Source organism: Tursiops truncatus, chromosome 9 (assembly GCF_011762595.2).
Source record: "Tursiops truncatus isolate mTurTru1 chromosome 9, mTurTru1.mat.Y, whole genome shotgun sequence".
In the NCBI taxonomy this organism is placed as follows: Eukaryota; Metazoa; Chordata; class Mammalia; order Artiodactyla; family Delphinidae; genus Tursiops; species Tursiops truncatus.
The window spans coordinates 94,326,635-94,332,582 of NC_047042.1; the positions used below are offsets into that span (position 1 = coordinate 94,326,635).

General features: G+C 39.3%; 1 pseudogene; it reads left to right on the forward strand.

Annotated features, from left to right (window-relative positions):
* The first annotated feature begins 744 nt into the window (after positions 1–744).
* LOC101315534 (olfactory receptor 2A2-like) lies at positions 745–1,692 on the forward strand (annotated as a pseudogene).
* The last annotated feature ends 4,256 nt before the right edge of the window (positions 1,693–5,948 follow it).

Consider the following 5,948-nt stretch of genomic DNA (forward strand, 5'->3'; position numbering starts at 1 on the left):
GGTAATTATACTGAAAATAAAGTAGTGAATATCCTTGTTCTTGGAAATAATAAACAGTTTAGGGATAAGCTGGCCTTATGGTTGCACTTAACTCTTACGTGGTCCAGAGAAAATTAACAAAATATATACAGAGAAAAAGAAATGATAAAGCAAACATGAAAAACATTGGTAAAGTGTATATACTAGTATTGTTTATAATTCCTGATACTTATCTGAAATTTTGAATTACTTTAGAATAAAAAGTAAGAAAAACAAAAAGGCAGAGAAATATTGAAGAAAAAACTCAGTGAAGTAGGGACAAGCATAGAAGCCAACTCCGAATTCACTTCAGATAAATAACTCCAGTTTTCATTGTTATCCAGCTCTGACCTTTCCACCACACTTTAGTCCTTTACAGACTGTCATTAAGAATGGAGGCGGGGGGGGGGGGCTTCCCTGGTGGCGCAGTGGTTGAGAATGTGTCTGCCAATGCAGGGGACACGGGTTTGAGCCCTGGTCCGGGAAGATCCCACATGCCGCGGAGCAACTAAGCCTGTGTGCCACAACTACTGAGCCTGCACTGTAGAGCCTGAAGCCTCTGCGCCTAGAGCCCGTGCTCTGCAACAACAGAAGCCACCACAATGAGAAGCCCGTGCACCGCAATGTTGAGTAGCCCCTGCTCACCGCAACGAGAGAAAAGCCCGCGCGCAACAACGAAGACCCAACACAGCCATAAATAAATAAATTTACATATAAAAAAACAGAATGGAGGGGAACCAATCATGGGTCACAGAGTTCATCCTAGTGGGATTCCAGCTCAGTGAAGACAGAGAATTTTTCCTCTTCGTTATCTTCTTCCTATTTTATATCTTCAACCTGCTGGCAAATGGCATGATCTTGGGACTCATTTGCCTAGACCCCAGACTGCACTCCCCCATGTAGTCCTTCCTTTCTCATCTGGCCATCACTGACGTATCCTATGCTTCCAGCAATTTACCCAATATGCTGGAAAACCTAGTGAAACACAAAAGAACTATCTCCTATTTCTCATGCACCAAGCAGATGGTTTTCTATTGGCTTTTGCTTCCGTAGAGCACCTGACTTTGGTGGTGATGTCCAGTGACAGGTATGTGGCATCTGCCATTCCCTCCAGTACACTGTCATCATGAACTGGAGAGCGTGCACGTTCCTGGCCATCATTTGCTGGCCACGTGGATTTTCCCTGGCCCTAGTACAAGAAAGTCTCTTCTAAGGCTGCCCTTCTGTGGGCAGCAGAAGGTGAACCACTTCTTCTGTGAAATCTGATCTGTCCTCAAAGTGACCTGTGGTGAAACCTGGATCAATGAAATTTTCCTCTTTGCTGACGGTGTGTTTATCTTAACTGCGCCCCTTTCCCTGCTGCTGGTCTCCTACGTACGCATCCTCTGGGCCATCCTGAAGATCCAGTCAGAGGAGGGCCACAAGAAAGCCTCTTTCACCTGCTCCTCCCACCTGTGTGTGGTTGGGTTCTACTTTGGCATCGCCATGATGGTTTATATGGTCCCCGGCAATAGTCAATGAGAGGAGCAGCTGAAGATCCTTTTCCTGTTTTACACTGTCTTCAACCCATTGCTCAACCCCCTCATCTACAGTGTAAGGGATGCTCAAATGAAGGCTGCTTTCCACAGAGTATTGCAGAAAAGTAGAACAATATGGCACAAGGCACAATTATAGTTTAGTGAATTTTTCCCCTAGAGCTCAAGAAAATTTTCCAACAAAATACATGACTTAAGGATGAGAATTATCTAAGAGTAACATCACAAAGATGGGAGAATAGGAATCCCCAAGCCCCCCCTTCCTCCATGAAGATGACATAATATAGATCAAATTGCCTTCCAGAGAACACCAGAAACCACATAGGAGTCTGCAGCACCCCAGACTAGCCCAAAGCCAAGAAGAGAGAGAGTGAAGCTTTTAGGCAAAGTTATGGCATTTTATTGCCATATCCACCTCGCCTCCCTGACCCACTGTGTTAGGATCTGGAGAAAATTCCCAACTCCCAGCTCTTTGTCAAGAGGGAAAGAGAAGAGTAGACCGTGCCTACTACATTCTAGCTTTTCGGGTGGTGGTGGAGCCTGCGAGCATGATTTCTGTCATGCCTGACTCTGAGCCCTGATGGGAATGGGAATAATGGCAGTTTGGACTCCATGTTTCGACCACTGAGAAACATAGCAAGCACCCAACTTTTTACAGTAATACAGAGATTTTTGAATTTTTACAATTCTAATAGATGTGCAGTGGTATCTCATTCTTGTTTTAATAGAAAATTCCCTGATGACATGTGATGTTGAGTGTGTTTGCAAGTGCTTCCTTGCCACCTGTATATCTTTTTTGGTGAGGTGTCTCTACATTTTTGCCCATTTTTATGTAATAAACTTTATTTTTTAGAGTAATTTTAGATTCACAGCAAAATTAAGTGGCAAGTACAGAGATAACCAATATACCCCCTGCCTCCACACATGCAAAACCTCCCCCATTATCACCATCTCCCCACAGAGTGGCACCTTCATTATCATTCATCCACCTGCATTGACACATCATCACCCGCAGTCCACACCTTACATAAGTTTTCACTCATGGTGTTGTATATTCTCTATGTTTGCACGAGTGTATAATTATGTGCATCCACCGTTATACTATCATAAAGAGTAGTATCACTGCCCTAAAAAATCACCTCTTCTTCCTCCCTCATTACTAATCCCTGGCAACCACTGATCTCTTAATTGCCTCCATAGTTTTGGTTTTTCAGAATGTCATATAGTTAGAATTATAAAGTGTGTAGTTTTTTCACATTGACTCCCTTCACTCAGTCGTATGGATTTAAGTTTCTTCTATGTCTTTTTTTATACGCTTGATAGTTCATTTCTTTTTAGTGCAAAATAAGATTCTGTCGTCTTGATGCACCACAGTTTATCCATTTGCCAACTGACGGACCACTTGAGTGCTTTCAAATTTAGGCAATTATGAATTTAACTGCTTTAAACATCTCTGTACAGGTTTTTATGTAAACTTACGTTTTCAGATCTTTTGGATAAATACCTAGTAGTGCAATTGGTATATCATAGATTAGAGTATGTTTATTTTTTTAAGAAGTTGTCAAACTGCCTTTCAAGGTGGCTGTACCATTTTGCAATGAATGAAACTGAATTCCCCCCAGCAGTATATGAAAGTTCCTGTTGATTCACATCCAAATCAGTGTGTGGTGTTGTAAATATTCTGAATTTAGCCATTCTACTAGGCATGTAGTGATATTTCATTGTTGTTTTAATTTGCATTTCCCTGATGACAAAGATATGTGGCATCTTTTCATATGCTTATTTGCCATCTGTCTATCTTCTTTGAATAGATGTCTGTTAGGGTTTTGGCTTTAAGTGTTCTTTGTATATTTTGGAATCAAGTCATTTTTCCTATATGAGGAAAGATTGTCTCCAGTATGTGTATTGACTTTTTATATTCTTACCAGTGCCCTTCACAGAGCAACAGTTTTTAAATTTAATTAAATACAATTTATCAACTTCATTTTTAGAGTTGTTGATTTTCAGTTCAGGGTTGTCATTTTGTATTTTGGAGGGAGGAAGAGTGGATACTTGTTCTAAATCTCTTATGTTTCACCCTGAGGCGAGACTTAACACTGCATATTGAAAGGTAATCATATGAGTAAGGCTTACAAATAACTCTCTCCTACTCTACAGCACAGGAGCTCGGTAGACTGAATGATGCTTTTACATCCCTTATTAACTTACACGAAATTAGTAGTTGAATCTACAGCTGGGAACAGAGAAAGGGTGAATAAATGCCAATTAAAGGAAATTTCTGAGAGCCTGAATTTGCCTATATTTACTGGGAAATAAGTCCAAATGAGAAATAACAGATAAGGACCATATCCCAATTATCCAGTAGAAGAAAAAAAAAGAACCAAACAAAATTAAGTGTTTATTGCCAGTAGGTGCACTGCAAGAAACACTAAACAAAATATTTTTCCCACCTGAAAGAAACGCTCCCTGATGGTAATGGGCATAATTATTTTCTCTGAGATTTGAGAATACGTTCTCTTTGGTTTTCAGAAGTGTGACTATAATATCCCCAAGCGATGTTTTGGTTACACTTATCCTGCCTCTGATTTGCTGAGTTGTCTGCATTCATGGGATCATAACTTTTATCATGCTGGGAAATACTCCAAAATAATTCCCTCAAAGTTTGCATTTGTGCCATTATAGTTTTTAATTTTAGTTTTATTGAGATATAATTGACGTACAGCTCTGTGATATAGAGCATAATGATTTGACTTACATACAAAGTGAATTTTTTTATCACAATAAGTTTAGTAAACATCCATCATCTCATAGAGATAAAAAATCGAAGAAACAGAAAAAAAATTTTTCCTTGTGATGGGAACTCTTAGAATTTACTCTCTAAACAACTTTCATATATACTATAGAGCAGTGTTAATTATATTTATTATATTGTACATTACATCCTTAGTACTTATTTATCCTAGAACCGGAAGTTTGTAACTTCTGACTGCCTTCACCCAATTCCCCCAGTCCCCACCAGGCCATATACGGTAACGACAAACCTGATCTCTTTTTCTGTGAGTTTGGTTAGTTGGTTGTTTTTGAAGTATAATTGACCTATGACACTATGTTAGTTCCTGCTACACAACATAGAGACTTGATATTTCTATACATTTCAACATGTTCACCAGCCTAAGTCTAGTTATAATTTATCACTATACAAATACATTATATTGTTATTGACTATATATCCCCACACTGTACATTTCGTATCATGAACCATTTATTTTGCAACTGGAAGTTTGTACCTCTTAATCCCCTCCATCACTTATTTCTTTCCTCTTCCCTCCCTCCTTCCCCTCTGGCAACCGCCTGTTTTTTCTCTGTATCTATATCTCTGTTTCTGTTTATTCATTCGTTTTGTTTTTAAAATTCCACATATAAATGAGAACATGCAATATTTGTCCTTCTCTCTCTGACTTATTTCACTTAGCATAATAGCTCTAGTTCCATCCATGTTGTCAAAAATGGCAAGGTTTCATTCTTTCTTATGGCTGAGTAATATCCATTGTGTATATATACTATATCGCCTCTATCCATTCATCTCTTGATAGGCACTCAGGTTTCTTCCATATCTTGGCTATTGTAAATAATGATGCTATGAACGTTGGTGTGCATGTCTTTTCAAATCAGTGTTTTTGTTTTCTTTGGATAAACATCCAGAGGTGGAATTGCTGGATCATTTGGTAGTTCGATTTTTTTTTTAACATCTTTATTGGAGTATAATTGCTTTACAATGGTGTGTTAGTTTCTGCTTTATAACAAAGTGAGTCAGCTATACATATACATATATCCCCATATCTCCTCCCTCTTGCATCTCCCTCCCACCCTCCCTATTCCACCCCTGTAGGTGGTCACAAAGCACTGAGCTGATCTCCCTGTGCTATGTGGCTGCTTCCCACTAGCTATCTATTTTACATTTGGTAGTATATATAAGTCCATGCCACTCTCTCACTTCATCCCAGCTTACCCTCCCCCCTACCCATGTCCTCAAGTCCATTCTCTATGTCTGCGTCTTTATTCCTGCCCCTAGGTTCTTCAGAACTTTTTTTTGTTTAGATTCCATATATATGTGTTAGCATACGGTATTTATTTTTCTCTGACTTCACTCTGTATGACAGTCTCTAGGTCCATCCACCTCACTACAAATAACTCAATTTCATTTCTTTTTATGGCTGAGTAATATTCCATTGCATATATGTGCCACATCTTCTTTATCCATTCATCTGTCGATGGACACTTAGGTTGCTTCCATGTCCTGGCTATCGTAAATAGAGCTGCAATGAACATTGTGGTACATGACTCTTTTTGAATTATGGGTTTCTCAGGGTTTGTGCCCAGTAGTGGGATTGCTGG